The following is a 22575-nucleotide window of genomic DNA, read 5'->3' on the forward strand; positions in this document are numbered from 1 at the left end:
GTAGAGTCTTGCATGGCAGCTGCCAACTGCTACTTTGGTAGTGCTTGAGAGGCTGCACTGATTCTGTAGACCAGCTTTTAAAGAGAACGTACTCAAGAGACAGGCAAGGTAGGAGCAATGGTTGCTGCTCTGAACTAATTACTTTTCTGCCTGAGTGTGCAGAGAGATCTTGTCTAGTAGGTAAATGCTTCTTACCATCTATTTGTCATTCACTCACGGTTGGTAGGGTAGTTCATTTAAGAACAGCTGCTTTTAGCTTATTCAGTGTGCTCTGTGCTTGCTAGCAAAGAGACCTCATTCCTGCAAGAGGTTCTTGGCTTGATTAGAAATTGTCTGGCAGTGTGCAGTGTTGGTATGCCCTGTAACTGAATCTGCCTGGAGGTATCTAATTATTAACTGACTTCAGTACCACATCAACCTCGAGTAAATGTATCCTCTGTACAGGACTTTAGCTCTGTTCCCTTCTGCATAGTGAATATCTAGAGAAATGAAATGGTGTCATCAAGGACTTTTTTTTTATTTTTTTTTTTCCTGTGAGTGTGTGTGTGTGGCTTTGGCTTTTTCCAAATGTGAAAGTGTGGGCTGGATACACTTGGTGCATGGCTTAGAAACATGGGACTGGAAAGAACTTCCTGGGTCATCAGATCCAGTCCCCTGCTATTGCAGGCAACCGTGTCATATAATCCTTTTAATAAACTGATCAAGCTTAACCACCTGCTTGTAAGTGGCTTGTTTTCATGGAAGTTCTGTAACTCATGTTGCTCTCAACTGATGCAAGTAATATATGAAATATGAAGTTAATCAAAAGGTCCTCCAGCTTAGCTTTAGGTTTATCATTACACTTATTTAACTGACTTTCTCCAACCTGTTATTCTTTGCACAACACTCAGGAAAGTGTTGAATCTTTACACCCCCTTGCTATGAATAAGAGTTGGTGTGCTTGCTTATTTTTTTTAATGGAAAAGATGGATGTCTGGCTTGTTGAAATTTGTTAGATATGTTAATGTCAAGGCAAGAAACAATTGAGTTACTTGTATTTGATACATAAATTTAAGGCTAGAGTATACATAACCATTTTTAAAATACATCAACTTGCAGTGTAGTTTTATATTTAATACTGAAATTGTACTGCTAAAGTTTAAACTGCTGTTAATCATATTCCTCTTCTGATCATAATGAAAAAATAAAGGGTAAGAAAATGCTTAATGTAGATTATTCATTATCATGCTTATTTTATTAATAATTCAGGCACTGGAACGTCTCCAGGTATGGGGCATTTGTTTTGTTTGCTGGGGTGGGATGGGGCGAAGGAGGGGGGGTTTACTGACGTGATAGAAGACTCTTATCCCCCAACCATTTGTCACACTCGTGCAGCTTCAGAAACACAGATGCTATCAAAAACTGATCAATAAATTACCCTACACCTTGTGGATGCATTAGATGTACGTGTGGGTGTGGGTCTGATCTGTGGGCAGCGTACAGCGCTGCAGCTGCCAGCCCCTGCACCTTGCCCAGGTGAGTGGGGAGGGGGACGAGGCTGTATCTCGGTCCCTATATTGCAGTACGCGTGTGATGTGAATGCAGATCCTCGTTCCCAGGTGGCACCATCCTAAACTAAAAGCATAGTCTTGGGGTTTAGAAATAAGAGTTAATACAGCTTGCTTTTCCCCTACCATGAAACTAACTGAACACTTGCCTTACTGCAATCCAATGAGGGTTTGGTGGGGTGTTTTTGTTTGGTGGGGATTTTTAGTTTGTTTTTAAAATTTAATGACTAAGTGAAATCTGACAGAAAGGACTGTGGGAGGACCACAGCATGTCTTCTGACCACAGACATCTAGCTGTCAAGTGAAGATAGGCGATGAAGGCTGATGCCACGTTTCTCCTGACTGACGTTTAGGAAAGCAAACGGTATACTTGCAAATAGAGCAGGTGGACCTTTAAAATTAGTAAGACAAACACATATGAAGTAAGTTGTGTGGGGATTTTTACATGACAGCATTGCAATTCCAAAATATTCAAGGGTTTTCTTTTAAATCTAAATACGAGATTTTAAAGTAATGAATAGCTGATGAGTTGTGTATGGATCTGGAGTTCCAAAGATGCCTGACGTTACTTGCTATAGAAAATGTGTATGAAGGCCCAAGTGCTTAAAGGATTTTATATTTTCTAAGAAGCCCATCAGTGAGTATCCTAGGGAAGCATTCAGAGGATATTTGTAATAGTTGATAATTTGTTTTAAGTTTGATATTAATAAATCTGGTTTCAAACTGACGTGGCCAAATATCCCAATAAATGGCAGAGCTGCTGATTAGGTAGACGCTAAGAGAATCTCTTATAGTCCCATGGATGATTAAGCACAGCTGATACCTAGCAATAAATGCATGCTTGTGTTGTGCTCTGTCCTACTGGTGATGGGAACCAGGAGCAGAGTAGAGCAGCCCAGCCTGTCATGCTCTCCTCCCCGTAGCACTGACAAGGACCCTTTTCTTACTTCCCTGTGCAGTGCTTTGCTCTGCAGAGGCAAGAGCACGCTTCAGAGCGTGGCACAGCCCTTTCAGCCATCAAACTACTAAACTCCAGGGGAAAAAAACCCATCTGATAGAAAAAAAGGAGTGTATTGCAGCAGGGGGTTAAATTTCTCCCAGATCCCTGTGGACTCTGAGATGCTGAGTGACACCAGCACCATATAGCGGTGTTACAGAAACAAGATTGAGAAGCAGGTCTCCCAGCATTGCCACCAGAGGCCCTAGTAAAGAGGTTGCAAGTTGCCCTTTCCAGCATCCCTATTAGGTGTTGGACAAAGCTGGCTCTAGCTGGCAATGAGTACCTCAAACTTGTACGTGGTGACTTCTTGTTCTGATCTTTCATAGAAGCTTCATTGACTGGGAAATCTTGTACACATCTCTGAAGAGCCACTTTCATTTCAGTTGCCTCAGAAGTCAGCATCTGCAGAAATATTGAAAGAATTATTCATAGTGCAGCCTTTTCCTGGCAAAAACATCTCCTAAGATAATTAGTGGTTGAAGTACAATATGAAAACTGGGCTAATTACCTAAAAATGAATCAAAATGTGTTCTGCATATTTTTTTTTATTTCTAGATCTCTAAATATGATGTATTTGAAAAGCAGATTCTTGAACAAAAGTCCTACTTGCCCTACCAGTTGCAGCATTTAAAATGAACACAATATTTGAATAGGAACCAACTGGATCAACTGAGAAATCCATAAAAAGGCATTAAATAGCATTCCCCATTTTACTAGCTTGCAGTGGGGTTGGCAATAACAATGCTGACGGCGTAGTAAGTATTCTGAAAAAGGACATGGTGAAAGAAATGGATAGGGTGAGAGCAAAAAGAATACCTGAGCACGGGACTGCTTTGTAGTCTTGTCTCACAGAGTATTTGATGCCCATAAAGCTATAAATATTTGATTGTGAGCTCCCTGGGCATTAAGTTTTTCTAGCAGCAGTGCTGTCACTCAATTTGTCTGCTTTTCCTAACCCGCCCCCCAAAGCCCCCCCATGCTAACTCTACGTATACCTGAAAATACACAACCTGGAAAAGTTAGTTCTAAGTCTGCTGCGGTTCAGAACTTACCAAACATGCTCTGCTTATTCTGAGCTTTCTTTACAAATACATTAAAAAGAATAATTTCCTCCAGATATTCTGGTAGGAGACAAAATATAAGCACAATTTCAGATAGGTTTTTACTGAATCTCTTCCGTTAAATGAAATATTTTAACCCAGAGTATATAACTCCCTAGGAATCTGTGTGCAACATCATCCAAACTAGTTTCTCAAGGATTTTGACATAAAATTTGATGGATATTTTCTAATTACTTATTTTTTTCTTTAGATATTAATAAAGTAAAAATTCCTACACACATACACCAGATGCCCTGACAATTAATCGGTGTGCATGATGCTGTCCACCCTATGTAACTGAATTCAAGACAAGTAGATTCAATCAGTAAATCGAGTCAGTAAGTAAAACATCTTTTCCCTACCAAAGAAGATACCTTGCTCTACAGCACAGTTAACAAAAGCATAGCTAAAGTGTGAAAATTGCCTTGCTGATTTATTTTCCATCAAATTAATTTGTAGAGGAAGGTAAGTAATTTCTTCACTAGCTTGGGTTATTATTCTTTTCTGCATTAAACACTTGCACACGCAGAAAATATTATGGCAAAAGAATGGTCTTAGGGCTACAAAACTAAGCACTCAAAATTTGAAAAATACCCAATTAAGGTTATCCATGAAACTCCAGTTTGGCCTATTGCAAATGTGATTGCAAAACATTATGACACTGTCTTGTCTCATACTATACTGCCCACAGCATCTTTGCATCAGTGTATTAAATATTTCATTGCAACTTTCTTTTTGAATGCATTATTCCATACCCTAGTCCCTACCCACTACCCAGCTCGTGTTCCAAAGACAGAATTGCTAGTTGCTTCAATTTTTCCTATGGCACTTAAGTATCTGAGTGCTTCACAAATACTGCTTTCTTTTTAGGACACGCGGTGAAGTAAGGACATGCTTCATCCTTATCGAACAGAAGGAGCTGAGGTGCAGTCACTGCAGTCCAAAGCAGTATTTCTGAGACCTCAATCTGAGACATTTTCATTTGTCAGACTCATGCCTTATGTCTGGTACAAAGAGACCTCATCGGTAACAGTGTCCTTTGTGTCTGAGGCTCAGTCTAAGCCTCGGGGTCAGGCAGTTGTTGACCGACGTGCGTAGAGGAAGCGACTGCCTGTAGACGGCCGAGTCCGAGCGGTCGACCCACTCCATGCAAGGACTCCACGCAGAGACCACGAGCGCTTGTTTTCCAGGGCAGCAGTAGCCTGCCTTGTCCAGCAGGTCAGCTTTTCTCTTCTTCCAGCCCCTGTAGCACTCACTACACATTGCCTAATTTCTGCAACACAAGAAAAGAGATCAACTATGCGGCATTTCTTCCATTGCACCACGCTGATTCATGACCAGAGCAGCTCCCCTTGTGACAGGGAAGCGAAGGAGCTGAAATAAACAGGGTGATTTCACGCTAGGACCACAAAATAGGGGGGTGGGAGGGAAGTAGGGGAATAAAAGTGGCAAACTCAATTCTGGCACTTCCTAACTGTGAGGCGTATCTTTGTGCTTTCGCTGCTGTTTCAATCCTGTAATTAACTACTGCGAGAGTGAAAGCAGAACTACACTCCCAGCACAGGAAACTCCGTTGTGTGGCATCACGGTGACACCCCTGTGAGTCATCATCTGAGCCAGTGCCTTGGGTTCCGCACAGACCGTGACCTCTCGAGATAGGAGAGGGATGGCAAGCAAAGCTCTTCCGCTTCCTCAGCCAACCCAAAATGGAGAGGGAGCTCTTTGCCCATGGGTTTGCAGAGGAAAGGTGGATTCGGGGACTGTGGAACAGCTCAGGGCTCTGCAGGAGGCTGTGCTTTAATGGTCCTAGGCTCTTCCACCCATCCACTGTAACCGTGAGCCCATACCTCCAGTCCTCTGCCTGTCCTGCCCCCTCCCTACCTCTCTGTTTTATTCTCTACCCTTATCAGATCCAGCTTGTGCCTCTTCAGACTTTTCTAGGTTTCCTTGTCACATGGGCCTTGCCCCTTTTTCTTCTCCTCTGCTGTTGTGGGTCAATGCCGGTGGGCAGCTCAGCCCCACCAGGCACTTGCTCACTCCCTCTCAGTGGGATAGGGAGAGAATCAGAAGGGTAAAAGTGCAAAAACTCGGGGGTTGAGATAAAGACAGTTTAATCAGGAAAGTAAAAGCCACGTGTGCAAGCGAAGCAAAACAAGGAATTCATTCACCACTCCCCATGGGCAGGCAGGCGTTCAGCCATCCCCAGGACAGCAGGGCTCCATCACACGTAATGGTTATTTGAGAAGACAAATGCCATGGGAAGGCAAACAGAGTTACCGAACATCCTTCCTCCCTTCTTTCCCCAGCTTTATATGCTGAGCACGATGTCATATGGCATGGAACATCCCTGTGGTCAGCTGGGGTCAGCTGTCCCAGCCATGTCCCCTCCCAGTTTCTTGTGCACCCCCAGCCTCCTCGCTGGTGGGGTGGGGTGAGAAGCAGAACAGGCCGTGATGCTGTGTAAGCACTGCTCAGCAGTAACTAAAACATCCCTGTGTTATCAACACTGTTTGGGTCACAAATCCAAAACCCAGCAGCATACGAGCTACTACGAAGAAAATGAACTCTATCCCAGCCCAAACCAGTACATCAGCCCATCTATTTCTCTCTCTGATCAGGGCTGCCAATGACACATCTTCTTCCAGATCTCCATTCCCACAAGCACCCACCAACTTTTTGTCCTAACCTGCTGATTTCTCACCAAGCAACTTTCTCCTCTGTGTTGCCTGAGACAGGGTGATCACTCAAGTCAGGGTGCAGAAGAAAGTCTTCCTGTGCTCTGCTCAGGCCCCAGGTTGTAGACGTGGATCTGAGCTTGCTTGGCTTGCAGCAGCAGAGAGCTGTGGTTGCAAAAAAAAGATACAGAGAAGGTTGCCCTGAGCTTCAAGCTGGGGGTGCCTGGTCTGGGGAGGGGTAAGCTGTTGGAAGTCTACCTGGGCCATAAGTGCGGATGTGAGGGTGCACTGCACTGCCTCACTGCTTTCCTGAAATGCTGCTTTTGTCTCAGAAGAGTTACTGCTTTTGAAAATGTGAAGTGCACCACTCTCTCCCATATACATATATACACACGTATCTTCTTGCCTTCAAGAAGAGCTTTGCTGTCCACTTCTCCTGAGCAGAATCATGTTAGATGTAAGCTTAAGCAGTCACTTCACCCACCACTGACATCCAGCCACCCTGAGCCTAAAATGTGGTATTTTAAGGGATCATCTTTGCACACGGGTTGTTCCCAGCGGAGATCAATGCATTAAGTTTACAACTTGGGGCCGTACTGTGGCGCAGGATGTGTGTAAGTCTGAGACAGTGAGGAAAGCGGGACTAGGGACAGACTCCTGAGACACTGGGATCCCTCCCCGCTCTCCTCTCTCACTAACTCTCCTCTCCCTCTCTCTTCCCTTCTAACCTAATCTCCACCTCTTCTTAGGTGTCATGAGCCACAATTTACCTATTATAAAAAGAGCACCTTACTGAACTTAATTCTGTTAACAGGCAGCTTTAGATTAGGAGATCAGTTACTATCTGCTAAACTACTGCAGGAGTACCCACACACAAAAAGTACAAGTAGGAAGCTCTCAATTGCAGAAGTATGCCTGCAGAAAAAGTCACATAAAGTTTGATTGCACTGATATTAAATTATTATGGTAGTTTGAAGTTTTATGAAGCAATAGTTATAATAATGCCATTTTAGTACTCTGTACTTAGACACATTAAACCTGCTTCCATACAGTAGGTAGTTACTATCTGGGGAAAAATAACCTTCCTTCTCTGATGTGGCAAAAAGCTTCTTCATATCAAAGCTATAGCCATTAGTGAATATGTATAAATGAAAAAGTAAAATCTAATAAAATATATATAGCTAGGTACTTTTTTTCAGACTTTTGCAGTACATTGCTTACTATGAAATAATGGAATGTAGTTTAGTGCTTCACATTTTAACAGGATAGGGAAGAATTCAGATTCTTATTCATGATTAATGTCCATCACATGCAAGTGACTTCACACTGCCAGTCAAATGATGATATTACTTCAAGGATGAATTATGAAACTAATCTGTTTGCGGATTGTTAATTACTAAAATAATACTGAATCCCACATGCAGCTCTAGTTCTTAAGCTATTACCCAGAGGTTATAGAATCTACTTGTATGGCAACGTAGGTATTTTAGTGCTTTACAACACGTAAGGCATCGTCTTGACCAAATTCCAGATTAAATTGATTTGAGCAGTTAACACAATAACAATTGGAGTAGGCATTAAGGTCACGTGGCTGAACTGGTGAGAAAACGGAACCATTTTTTAGGGCTATTGCTGGCTGCACACTGTTGCCTGCTAGTTTTGGAATTTATTTCATCTTGTCAGTCTTAGTCTATTGCATTGGCAAAGTCTTTTAAGATGCAGATTTTCAAATGAATTGAGTATACTTTCTTCTGAGTGAATAGGTTGCTGTTAAATGCTTCAGTCTGGGATTTGACCCATTTTGCAAATTTATCACCTTACAGCAAATTTTATCCCAATTTTATGTTTCCAAATACAAAACCTCCATCACTCTTTTCAGTGAAACCCAGCGAAAGATCACTCTATGATCATCATGTTCTGTTCCTGCACTACCAGCTCAGTGCCCGTAAACTCTGGCAATTAGGCAGGATTAGCTATACAAGGCAGATTCATCGTCAGCTCAGAATTTCTTTGATTCTGGAGATGTAGGTCAGACCAAGTTTTACAAAATGAGGTTTTGTGGTTTCATTTAATTTTTTATTATACTCTCTATAAAAAAGAAAAAAGGTTTAAAAGGAAAATGGTGTTACTGGTATAAACAAAGGCAGGAAAGCCGGACTGATGGACTTAGGGAGGAATAAAAGATGAGTATGTTTGGCAAAACACTTGCACAGAAGAGCTCTGCTAGGGATGATAAGAGATTTCTGTCGAGCCAGCTCCAGGGGAATCCCTGCAGAGAAGAGAGGTGAGTCGGGGCAGAAGTGTTTGAGGGAAGATCTAAAATAGGTGAAAAAAGGTGAAACATGCAAATGGCTTCAGGAATGCAACCTGCTACAAATTATAGCAGTCCTGCTGCAGAAGCAAAGCTGCCAGGGCCTGCATTAAGCTCCCAGGCTCCCTGCACGGGTTAGAGGGGAAGAACCAGTGCACAGGAGAAGATTCAGGGAGGACCTGTTCAATGTGGACATTGGGGAAAAACTATGAAGAGGTGACAACCAGACTTGCTGCTGGGAAAGCTGTTCCCCTGTACAAGCTTTGTCCAGTGCCATGCCCGTTCCCAGCTGTCGGGAAGGCAAGCAGCTGAGGACCACGCGATCGCTGTCACCAGACATCTCTGTGGTCAGCCCTGGGATCGTGCCTTATACCCGACAGCCTCCAGGCTTTAACTACTTCATTCTGGGATGCTGAAAGGCATCTCCATTGCCAGGGAAGTCAGTGCTCCGAGCCTGCCTGCGGCAAGGGCTGTGCCAGCAGGGCCATCCATGATGGTCAAGCTGTCCTTTGTGATACAGGGGACAGGGGACAGCTTCTCTCCATCCCTGCACAGCTTCCCACCTTGCACAGAATGAGTGACCACCACTTGGTGCAGAGGAAAACAACATGCATGAGCAAGTGCATCTCTCATCTCCTACTCTCCCTGGAGAGGGGAAAGCTCCATCCCAAATCTTTGCAGCAGCGATGCTGTGTCCAGGATAGTGAAGTTGTCAGGGGACCCAGGGCTGGTGCCCCGGCCTGCGCACCCCAGCCGTCAGGAAACAGACTTGGGACCCTACTGCACAGATCCCAAGGACACAGGGGCTATACTGGATGGAAATGTTGAAGCCAAGGAGCTTACAGGCATGTCCAAGAACTCAGACAACAATTTTCAACACCATAGCCTTTAGGTAGCAGCTGAGCAGGGGTTTAGGGGACTGTGACTTGGGGGGAATGGGACACAATCCTTTCATGTTTCCAGTTCCAGCAATGACTCTAGGGGTGGCTTGGCTTTCCGCCTAGTCTTTAAAGCTGACCTTCTCTCCTGTGCTGCAGTCCATGCTACCAAGCTGGGTACTGGTTTTTTAGGGTGTTTTCTCTATCCAGTTATTGCCCACATGCAGTTCTCCTCAGCTTTTAAAATATTAGCAGACCGCGGTTTAGGACTGAAGCCTTACACAGGACTAAGCTTGAATATGGACTATTTGATTGAAAACTGTCAGATGAGAGCTTTAAAGCGTACCTGGAGCAGTTGTGAATGGTTTAAAGTACAGTATGATGTTTTCTAGCTCCTTTCTTTAGCCTCTAGCCCTAATTTTTTATTTCATCACACCAGTTTTAAAACTAGTGAAAGAGAGACTACAAAGAAGGGCTAACAGCTCCCAAATTAACACTTAGTGGCAAAATTAAATGCGAACACTTTCCTTGTTTTGAACAGTTGGTCTAGAAAAAGGAATATGGTGCAGAGCCATCCAGCCCAAGTTCGTCGGTTCAGATGCGACCTGCAAGAAGTTAACAGAAGTTATTGCCAGCAAATGCCTGCTTGGCAGTCTGCAGAGGAGTGCTGCTTATAACTTTACCCTGTGTAAGTTCCTGTGCTTGCTGATTTCCCCTTCGCAGGTGCTGCTATGGCAGGGAACGATCCTCGGTCTCCCGGTCTGGTGGTACTCCAGCTGCTAAGCAGATGCCCTTGTTTCCAGCGGGCTGAGCACGCACAGCTCCGAGGTTTAAATGCATGCCTCTGCAGACCACGCTGCAAGCGGAGGCCAAGGCTCAGTGTGTCGCAGTGGCCACCGGGGCTGCTCCGCCAGCAAGGGCTGGGGGCTGCCAGGCGTCCTCGTTGTGGCCCTTTGCGGGGGCCGGGGCTCGCTGCTGCGGTGGGCAAGCGTGCTGGCCCGGTGAGGCTCGGCTCGGCTCGGCTCGGCTACCTGCCGGGCGTCCCCCACTCCCCAGGCAGGTTTTGCAGGCCGTGCTGCTCCCGCCAGCGCTGGCGGTTGCTGAACCCAGCTTAAACCAGCCAGCAGAGCCCCACACAATGCTTCGGCTGCGGGGATTACATCCTCAAAGCCTACTCTGGCTGCTCCACAGGGCCGGGCTGGGAAGAGGGATTTGTTGTTCTTGTTGATATCATTATTGGAGCCAACAGGCTGGCGCGAGCTCCCCGCTCGCTGCTTGTTATTGCCCTTCACGAGGAAGTCAGCCATGGAGCCGGTTCCTTCCCGCCCAGCTGAGACCTCCCTGTGCCCATGGGAGCCCAGCGGCCGCCAGGCCGGATCCTGCGCGGCCAGCCGGGAGCCGACCCCAGCCCGGCACTTGCGGCTCGTTGGCACACGCCGTCCCGGCTGCCTGGCCCAGGGAAACGTGAGGGGACATTTGCACGTCGGCAGGCTGGAGGGACTGGAGGAAACTGGTCTCAGCTCAGCAGCTCCCATCGCTGCCGCCCAGGGTATAAACACAGGGAAGGAAACATCTTACAAATGGATGTGGGCTGTATGCAGCGATCGGCGTTAAACATTGGCAGCCGAACCCCCCAAAACTTTTGGCAAATTCAGATTTAAACTTTGTCAGTGGCCTCTACCTCGTTAATCAAATGAAACACGCCCGTTCCCCTCTCACCCCCAAATGCAGTACGTTTGAAATGCAGATGCAGAGAGAAATTTCACACCTGTAAGCCTCCCCACCCCCCCGTTGTTTATAGCGTGCCAGACGTGCCGTTCCTTTCTTTTTCCTGTCTGGATCAATATGAACATCTTTAATACTTTTATGATCAGTCTCTATAAATACTTTCAGGAAAACAAACACCAGAAAAGAAGGATCATTTACGTCAAGGGACAATTCTAGAAGGACAAATGGGTAGGAAGGGGCCCAGGGTAAACCTACATTGGAAATTAAAGATTTCCTGGCATCAAAAGAGCGTAACTCTGGAGCCACCCTTCTGTAAGTAGCCATGGGAGAAAAAGAATTGGCTAATTTTTGCTCAAGCCTTACCAAAGGGAATAGACAACGTGATCGCCTGACTCTCCCGAAAGCCAACCCCAAGCCCATCTCCTGTCTTCATAATGGCACTTGCAGTGGGGCTAAATAGCCAGGACTCTTTATTACAGCAAATTTCAGGAAGAGTTTTATGGCAAAACTGGTATTTTCCCACTGTCCAATCCGTCTCCCTGTTCCTAACTGAAAAGTTCCCTCATTTTTTGCTTTGCATTTTGCTGTAGTTTTTTAATATTGTTTAGCAACTACAGATCCTGCTCATTATGCCTGCAGCAAACTAAGCAGAAGAGGAGCTTTCAATCAAATCCATTGAATTCTGGGTATCTTGAGCAGCTCCCTTGTTTTTTTTTCCAGTTAAAAACCTCAGAGTGTTTTGCAGCGATGCTATTAGTGAACTGCCTGCCTGCATATAAACAACATTACCACATTATTTCCATATGTCCAAATGATTAACTCAGCTTCTGCCTGTCTTCATTTTATCTTTTTTTAGATAGCTAACAAAGTTTCTTAAGTGTGTACTCAGGTCAATGAGCTCAAGAGCTAATGCTCAAAGAGGAGGACTTATTAGGAAATAATAAGAAGAGCTCAATAAGGATTTATGAGTCTCTTTCTGGTGAGGCTGAAGCCTGGTCTAAGGCAACAGTGACAGGTACGTTATTACCGTATGCGAAATATTTAACTTTTTGCTGGAACAAGTTTGATAGTGACAGTTGACTTCCCCCAGGGCAAGTGGCCTCTTATGAACATTATCTTCACTGTCAGCCTTGTTGGATGTCTGGAAGGACAAGCTGAGAACTAATTGGGAGCTGGATAGCGAAGGGCTCATGCATAGGGATGAGCCCTGGGCCACGGGTAGGTGGGGTAAGGAAACCTGGTGTTACCACTTCCAAGCAGTATCTGTTACTGGGTAATTAGAAGATTTCAATCTTCAGGGGTGCACAAACTCTGTTATACACCCAGTCATTCTCTGAATTATTCACAACTCATTTAAAAAGATAACGGAATGAAATATAAGATGTATGCACATAAATCATAGTGAGATCTTGCCAGTACCTGCTATGGTCAAGAATGAAACCCAGCTTCCACTACAATCTCTTTTTCTCACATATTCCTAACTTAGAAAATAAAATAAAAATAGAAACAGCAACTTTGAAGCAAATGTATTTGGTTTGGTCGTTCTCCAAGATTAATATTTAGGGGAAGTTTGACTATCACCTGTCTGCCTTCACCCAAAAGTTTTTTTTCCTTGAAAAAGAAAACAAACAAAGAAATCACATTTCAAAGAAATCTCAAGTTGACAAATGCCCCAATATGCAAAAAGGAAGTTTCTAATCACCTCATAGTCTGACATTGCTCTTTATATTTCTCTTTGCTAGGTTTAATATAAAGTTAAATAAAATAATATCTGTAGTTTAACTCATACCTCACAGACTATCCAGGGGGCCAGGTTTTCAAAGTCGGCAATAGCTCGGTTGAAAAGAGAACAGGAACTGAAGAATGGTGAATATTTTTGAAAAGAATCTGGCCTCTTTCTGAGGTAGTCAAGGCTGCCCCTGATGAACAGAGGAGGGATCGTTCTCCGCCCCTCTGAGTAAAGTTGCTGAGATGGCATTGGTTGTGCAGCTTGAGTTCTACAAATTTTCTACAGTGCACCATTTTGAAGTTGTCTATGTTCTCTCAATGTCATCAGCTAATATACAGTGCTATGCTGAAAAAAAGGGAATTGTGCGCTCACAGAGAATAAAATGATCCATTAGAACAACACACGTATTAATGCAGAATTTCAATGAATATTTAATATTACAAGAATGTCACTTTGAGTTACAGTTGACTTATACATGCAATCCCATTGACTTTAATTGAGGGAAAAATTTGTTATTTCTCTTTTCTTTAACAAATTGTTCTTTAAATGGTTGTGAGTTCTCTACTGAACCATGTGGCACTTGAAAAGATCAGTATCTTCATTGCTCATTTATGATTTCTGCTGAAAGTCTCCATTAGAGTTGCAATTTTGCGTTACATTAGCACATGTACTAATGGAATTACCCTCTTTTGGGCCACTTTTTACTTTGAAACAACAGTTTCCATGTTTTGTTTTAATTTTATTTCCGATCCTTCAGGCTGGTTTTCTAATGAGTTTCTCTGTGCAAGGTGCAAAGGCTTAGGTGTCTGGATGCTGCAGGCAATACAGTTGCAATTCTGTAAATCCAGTGCCTACTTAGATGGTATTAGAGGATGCAAGGTCACAGACCAAATTAATTGAACAAACTTACTGTGTAATAATCTCCTCACAGTGAAGTGCATACAGCATCTTGTTGCTATTAAGAAATTGGTTAATTAAAATAGGAAAACCAATTGGAATTGGGTGCTATAAAAGTGGTCATAACACCAAAGAAGGATCGGGGTCTGGGATTTGGCTCAGGTCCTAAAGATAGTTCACAAAGCTCTGTGGACAGTTTAGTAAATTCCTAGGCATCAGCAGTATTTGTAGGCAACAAGATTTGGGGCTTTAATGCCTGTACATATTTTATGGTATGAAAATATTGCAAAATCATTTTACATGGTTTGATCCTCATGGCACTGATGATGATACTTTCATTGATGGCTTGAGTGAGTGCAGCTTTTTTAACCTGGTAAAATCGTGAAGGTGTTCACCAGCATTTGGACCAGCTCTTACCAATATGGTCCCCCCTTGACTATAATTTATGTTAACAGGTGATGTGGACACTGAGTACTTGGAACTGCACCGATGGGGTCGATATTACCAGATGCTCAGTGATCCTATGAGATGCTGAGTGACTTCTAGTGAAGTCAGCGAGAGGCAGTCAGCTCCTGGCTGGCTTGAGCCTTTGCAGAACACAAATTAGGTCCTACCTGCTTCTCTGCACTTTTGCTGAAAATGCTCGCTCTTTTGTGCTGGCTAGTTATTGCTCCGCTTTATTATTGCTTATGACAAAGTAACAGAGTAATCAAAGTCAGTCTTTTTATAATCATATCAGAGTAGTGATTTAGTGGGACATCATATTTTTCTGGGGGTATTTTACAAAGCTTCTTTTAGTCAGCTGGAATGGAAACACACAAAGCAGTGCAGTCCCAGTATCCTGTTAAAGATCATTGGAACAAATACACAACATCATATATAATCGAGTTGGACAGTTTATTTATTTGGAATAAAATACTGGAGAATTGCTCCAATTAGAGTGATGTTTGTCCAGACCATCTTTGTTGGACTTGAAAATACTGTGCTCTTCTTGCTGCTCTTTTCTGGGTTTTTCTTTCTCTCCTCGCTCTTCCTTAATCTCCTGGCTGTCTTGCTTTCACAGCTACTGCAAGCCATGCAATTTAAGAAAAGGCCTACAAATTGGGCTGTTGTGTTTGTTACAATACATCTGTATTCAAACAAAACAAAAGGCAGTGTTTGAAGATAGACAGAGCCTGCTAACATCACCATGGAGGTCTTTCTGAGGGCCTGGAAACCCTTCTAGTGTAGGGGGGAAACAGAAGGACGCACACCTTTTTTCTCCACTCTTTATTCACACAGAAAACATCAGGGTTTGAGGTCTGCCTGTGTCTGGCAGTCTCCTTCAGGACATGAACATTGTGTGCAAGACCCCAACAGCAAATGGTAGCATGTTCTTGAAACTGAAGACAGGTCTTTAAGAAGGTAACAGTCCATGGAGATGCTGCCCTGCTGGCAGCCAGTCTAGTCCTTAGCACGCAGACCTGGTTCTTGGTGCCTCTTCCAGATTCCTCCTGCCTGCAGTGCTCGCTTCTGCTGCCAGTTTCCTGGCGTGTGGCTGTATGAGCTGCAGCTGCAGTGGAGGTCCTCCCTCTGTTTCTCAGTGTGGATTGCAGATTTCAGCCCTGCAGCAAGAGCAATCCCAGAAGTTTCCTGGGAGGTGCACAAACTCAGGGGCTGGTAGCGTTTGTCAGGAGAGGGCGTAGGCCTGGGAGGTGCCCCACAGGTGCTTCATCCTTCAGGACCTGCCCATTCCCATGTAAATCACGGCAGAGTTCAGATTTAATTTTGTTTTCTTCACATAAATCTTACTTAAGTTTAAAGCTTATAGCTAACTCTACCTCTTTCTGCTACGCAGAATATGGGATGAACGTAACGTTCCCTAAAACACTGGATGATGTTCTGGAGGGCTGCAAAGACCCATGAGCTGTACAAATAATAACTGTAAACCTCCTGAGACTCTTGGTAATATTTTAACCAGTCATCCTTCTTCAGGCTAGAGAAAAAAACCTGCCTCACTCTGCGTCTGCACCCATAGCACTAGTATGATTCATCACGCTTCCTTTCTTTCTCAGAAGCTGCCTTCACAGCCGTTTGGTCCTCATATGTTCTTTCACAGAACTGAAATGGGCATCTTTTCAGAATTACAGAGCAAAATGTTCACACCATAATCACAAGATGGAAGAAGTTGGGGTTTTTTCAGGCACTTGGGCATATGCATTTGTTTCCTGCTATGTATTTCCAGCTTCAGTGGTGGATATGGTACTCACAAAAGGGTTAATGACTTCTCTGCAGTTGCTAGGTAATGCTGTCTTGTCATTGGGACCACTTACTAGTTAGTGACAGCCTTTCTGATGATGTAATGCTTAAATAGTAATTGTGGAGTGCATTAAATTACCTTTTTATTTTTCTTGTTTCCTTTAGAAAGCTAGGAAATGAAACATAAAAGCCTGCAGCATTGTGATATTATGGCTGCATGGATAAATCAGCCAAAAGCTAGAAAATACAGAAGCTGAACATTAGTCTAAGGAGACATCTTCAGCTCTGAGAGAGTGAGCTCTCTTGCTAATGTATTGTAATACAGCTTTTGGTAGAAAGTACTGTTGCCTTATAGTTCTTGGGCCAATGTAGATTGAAATGATGGGTCCAAGTGATGGGTCGCTACAATAATAAATAAGGAAATGTCAAACGGGCTATATTGCAGTTAAAAACTCCTTTGCTCACTTTCATTTTTTTTTCTTATTTCTGTTTAATTCAGCAATTAGAGCCACTCTCATAAAACAACAAGCACTGTTTGGATTCAAATTACTTTTGGACACAGACCAAACTGCTCGAACCCACATGCAGACTGGGGCGCAGCCAGAACCCCTGCAGTCAGGTCAGCTCCAGAGGTGCGTTCTTTGGATATCAGATCTGAAGTAATTGCTAATTTGTTCCTAGGTAACAGGAAAACACGGTAGAGTGAATACAACTATTCAATAAACATTTCATTCTCACTTCTGTTCATGTCATTCAGCCAAGTGGTCCAACCCCAGATCCCTCCTTTCCTAGTCTGGGAAATACCGGAGGAGGGAGCTGAGACTCAGTGGGGTTTTACACCCTTAAAATCCTCAGAGCTTGCAAGAGCCCTTGACCGCAGCTGCGGCACACCCTACCTGTGCTTGCTCTCAGCCTCCTGGGACCCTCTCCTCCAACCCCCTGCCATTCCCAGCTTCGAGGGGATCAGGGCTGCTTTGCTGACGCCTGCCCTAAGGTTGCACAACCCCAAACAAGACTGCTTTAAAGTGAGCACAGCACAGGCTCAGCAAGTGGTCCCAGGTCAGTGTGCCAATGCCTTCTTTCACGTGGCCTTTTTCTTTTTCTCCACGAATGTCTCAGACCATGAAATAGCATTGGGAGTCTGGGCATTTGGGGCGATTACAAAGAGTCTGACTATCTTTTCATGCAAGCAGGGCAAATCCACTTGTGGATGCCATGCCCGAGGCAGGATCTTACCCTAGATTAGAAAGCAATCACATAATGGAGAAGTGGGTATTTATATAGCTGGCACCATGCAAATGGAGAGAGAAAGTTATGGATAAACACCAGGTTCTTTTTTTAATCTCTTTGCGTGGTCATTTATGAACCCTTTGGTGACTAGAAGAAACTGCACACTCACTCAAACCTAATTGTGCTGAGCTGAGCTGATGTGCCTGGATGTTGCTGAGAGTAGCTGTCTTAACCAGCAACAGTGGCAACCCAGCATCTTTGTACTTCCCATTTGTCAAATTAGAAGGTCCTATTTCAGGCTTTCTCTTATGTATACTCCTACAGTGCCACGTTCAGTGGACACAGGAAAGGAGACCAATTGCTCTCTGAGATGTGTGTGGGATTCAGTGCCAGGAGACAAGAAGAAGTCTGCAGGCTTCAGCACCCAGCTTTTTTATCCCACCGACAAAACTAGCAAGAATAAAATATTCGGGCTGAAAGGAAAAGGGAAATAATTGTCTCCTTACGTGAGCCCTTCTCTGTGTTTTGGGTCACACAGTCGTAATAATGGTGGACACTGCATAGAAAACAATACACAAGATGAGATAATTCCTGTAGTCAGGTTCAGTACAGGTATTATTTACCAGAACTGCAGTGTACAGAGACTGTTTGCAGAGCAAGTCTCTCCTACGACAGATCATTCAAATGCTTTTGGCAAGTACAGTGACTGCTGATATGAAAAAGCAGTAGTAGGAAAAGAACTGACTACAGATTGTGAACCACTTTAGATAGATAGATTTTATTATACTAAGTTGAGTTTTAGCCTCTATGTAGGTAGCTATACTATAATAAGGATGGTGAAGTATCACCATAGCTGTGAATGGCATTACCAATCACATTTGATTCCATTTGATTAGATAGGAGATTTAATTCTACTTACTCATTCGTCTCATCTTGAAAAATATAATCCTCTTATACAAATACCTGATTTATAATGCATCATACCAGCTAAGGGACCATGCTCTGTTTTGAAGTTGTCCCGTTTTGCACTCGTGTTTCTCCCCACACAAAGCAAGTGGCTGGTAAATGCCTGTTGCAGTGCTGAATGGCATCCGCGGGTACCGCTTCCGTCCCGGAGGGCTGACAGACACGTGCATGTCAGGTGAGGTCTGATTTACTGATTTGCTCATTCCTCCATTTCATCATTAACAGTGGTGCCGTGTCTAATGCATGGGAAGCATTTGAGAGAGTTATAGAAATGTTGAACGCATTAAGGGAAGAAGGTTTAGCCCCACAAATCAAGGCTTTCAGACATCATCCCAAGACCTCTCATTGTCTTCCACTTAAGTAACAAATTCACAACAAAGACCGATTAGGATGGTAAGAGATTGCACTACATTGCTACTGAAACTGAACTACCACTTGCGTACTCTTTAAAAATACTTTTCCCTCTAAGGATCAGTGCTCTCCAAAAACATCACTTACACCAACGTACACTCACAACCGCCCTGACTGAGCTTCCTGCCTGCAGTGCCGGCAATCACTACTACCCCTGCCTTCCAGAGAAAGGGCATAGCATACCAGCAGTCCGCCTGTCCTCTTCCAAGTATAAATCTTGGCACAAAGTGTGCCCCAAAATGATTCACCTGGTCTGTGATGCATCTAACCACAGTCACCCTGAGTACCACCTGAAGCAGTCCTGGCAGTGCTGCTCACAGGGACTTGTGTGCAGCTCCTGCGTTTGGGTCTCCACAAGTGAGCAGCATTTCCTCTCCAGTTTCCTTTGGCTTGAGAGAGGCAGAACATCGTCCTCATGCACTGGCTTTGCTGGAGCAGACTCGGTCTTTGCTTTAGCTAGCACAAGAAATACATAGATCAAAACCAAATAGTGGAATAAACATGTATTTCCTAGTGTCCATTTCCCAAGTGTATCTGAGCTTAGGTAAGCATCCATCCAAGATCTTTCCCCACACTTTGTGGATTCTGCATGGATCCACAAATCTTCTGCCTTCTTGCAATCATTTCCTTTGACCATGGCTTATTCTGTGAGTGACAAGGTCTTAGCTAATATAAAAGCCTTCTCCAAAGCTTTCTTTTTCTCCTTACATGCACCCTGCCAGGTTAATGAGTTCTAGCACCAACATCTGGCTTCTGTGTTCAGCTACTGGAAGTTTCTGACCTCTGCTGTGGTCAAAATATCTACCCGGTTTTACCTCCCAGCCAGCCCTTGAAGAGCCCCCTGCGCGGCGGGGTGGGCGTGCAGGGAGCTGTGCGGCAAGCCAGGGGATCCGTGCCCCTACACACACCCGCGAGTCAGAGACACCCGTGGTTCTGGGCAGAAACGGGAGATTCAGGGACCCGTGAGGAGCTCTGCTCCATCTTCCTTCACCTAGCACTATCCAAGCCTGATTCTAGACTGGGGATGCATGTTTTGTCCTCCTCCCAGTTCAGAAATGGTTCCCTTCACCAAAACCCTCTTACGGTAGCTTTGCCTGCAGGATCGGGCCCCTGACAAGTTATTTCTATTCCATACATGAGCTGGGGCACTCTCATCAAATGACTGCAAAGATTTGTTTCTGCCTCTCCCCTCCTCAATAAATCTGCAATTTGGGAAGCAGATTTCATTTTGCTGATTCTGTCCGACTGTTTATTATGCTGGATTTCTAAGGCACTTATGCTTGGCTCGGTGATTCCTCAGAAAGGGAACGGTGCCTATTGTAGTTAACCCTGTAAAATGTCTAATGAATAATTAAATAGCATGTTGTCTGTAATTCAGCTTTGTCAGTTTGGTCAGTCAATTGCTGGTTGCTGCTCCTATCAGACAAAAACCTTGCTGTGAAGCTTGTTTAAAATTCAGCATTTGCTAATTAGCATTGTTCCGAATGTAATTCAAAGTGCCACTTCTTCAGGCAATTCAAGAGAGCAATGTAGAACTTCAGTGTCTCTATGGAGACCATCTATAATTTAAAAGACAGAAACAACAGTTTAATGCCTTGTAATACTTAAAAAAATCACCAGTAGCTCCTTCCAAAATACCCCCAAAATACAAATAGAAAAAGGATTGTGCCCTACTAGTATACAAAGCCAATTTGTTGAAGATTGCTGAATTGTGATAGAGATGATTCAGTGAAACTAGTTGAGGGCTAAGTTAAAGCACCAGGATAAGTCTCAGGGGTTTAAATTAAATACTGAATAAATATTTAAAATGCAAAAGATCAAATCGTTAGGCACATGTGCCAGCTGTAGGAAGGTAAAAGCATTTTGTTGGATTTATGTACAGAAAGACCAAGAAATGAATTCAACAGCCCTGCTAACCATCTGGCTCGCAGGACCGTAAGCCATGACTGATCTTGATTTCCAGGGCAGAAACGAAGAGGGTTTGATCACCCACACCGGGCACCTTGCCTCCAGCAACGCCTTATATCCGACGCTTCAGAGAAAAACAACATTGGGCATGACAGAAAGACAGGGTCTCCTGTAAATAACCAGCAACCACACAGGCAAGCTCTGATGAATGAGTAATGCAAGATGTATGTACAAAGCTGTACCTCCTCCTGTACAGAAGTATTACGGCTGATCAAAACCCAGTGCTGAAGCTGGTGGTGCTGCAGCACATCAGGGAGAGCAGAACTGACTGCCTGCAGCAGGGCACCGGATAAACACAGCTCCTGGGGCTCTTCAGGCTTGCAGACAGCTCACCGACACCTTGGAACCTCTAAAATCATGGACGGAGAACAGTGCTGGGGATGATGTGGGGAAAATATGCAGACGGCAAAAGCCTTGTTCCCTACAGCCAAGGAGCAGAGTAAAGGCGAAGGCTGATGAGGGAGCAGAGGAGGTCCCAGCAGCCGTGAAAGAGCCCTGTCCTGGTCCAGACCTCCACTTTGCACCTGGCAGCTTTGGGGAGCTGCCTGGTCCGGTGGCATGTCATGAAATCAGCAGGGAGGGTGGGAAAGGGAAACCAGGAAAGGAGGAAGAGACAGGAGAGAGACGGGGTGGGGAGGGTGCTGAGCACAGCCCATCTCAAAGTTGGGTCTGAGGCACCAGATATGAGGGGGGATAAGCCCCGTCGCATGATGGATGGGGAAGACACAGCACCTGGCAAGGCCCAGCGCTGTACCAGGCAGGCTTTGGGAACAAAATGCTGTGTGCCCTGAATTTTGCAGGTAAAGGGGAATGCGACGAGTACAAATCTCACCATGCAACCTGCGGGAAGAGGTAGGTTAAAAGGTAGGCTACTCTGCCTGAAAAGAGTAAGCAGAAGCTAAGGAAAACTTCTAAAACCGAGGTCTTTATTGCTCAAATTTCTCTATACCTTTTCAAGGTTGCCTTGCATTTGAGAGCTTCTGCTCTCCTAGTGTGAAATATCCTAAAATAAATAACGCTATCTTCTCCAATGGTGCGTTATAATCAGAGTAGGAGTTTTTAAAAAGCCAAGCGGAAATGTGTGGTCTAATTTCTAGCTGAGCTGATCAGAGATCAGTTTTCTTACATCCTTAAAGGTATTTTAATGTAGTAGGATTTCTTATTATACCTTGTTAGATCACAGGAAATATTTACTACTCAAAATTGTTCAGGAATACATTTTACCTTATTCATTGTCTTATTTCCTTTGCCCCTTCAGCAATAATGTTCATTAGTGTCTGTAAAAATAGACATTTAATGAGATGTTTACTTCATTTAATTAAAGTCTAATATTTTCTGCCTGGAGTACAATATCTACTTAGTGCTTTTTTTCTACATTAGATACATGTTAACTACATAACTGGATATTAACAGTGAACAGGGATTTTGTTCTTTAATACTAATAAGTTTACTTTTTTCCTTATTCACTCACTGTTCCAGCTGATGTCAATGGAAGGACACATAGGGGAAAAGTGTGATCAGACAACTCAATGCACTTCATATTTCATGTGCAGCAGTATTTTGCTTGAAGAAACAAATGCTTTTTGTGCACCAGCTTTAGTTTTTAGATGGCTTATGTGATTTCTTGTCTTGCAACATCTTCATTTGGAGCACTAGGGTATATGCAGCCATGGGATGAAAGAAATGCTTTGGTCATGGCAGTTTTCACAAGTCCTACTTGGCATATGATTAGGGATGGCTCACTCCGCTGCTGCCCTCGCCAGCTCGATGCTCTGCTCACTCGCTTTTGTCTCCTTTTTCCCCTTTATTTCCTTGCTGCCCCAATATGTACTCTTGCTATATGTGACTAGTTATCAGAGCCTTCAGCGATCATCTTTGCAGAAGCCTCCAGCGTGCA

The sequence above is a fragment of the Mycteria americana genome, chromosome 5 (assembly GCF_035582795.1).
Source record: "Mycteria americana isolate JAX WOST 10 ecotype Jacksonville Zoo and Gardens chromosome 5, USCA_MyAme_1.0, whole genome shotgun sequence".
Lineage (NCBI taxonomy): Eukaryota > Metazoa > Chordata > Aves > Ciconiiformes > Ciconiidae > Mycteria > Mycteria americana.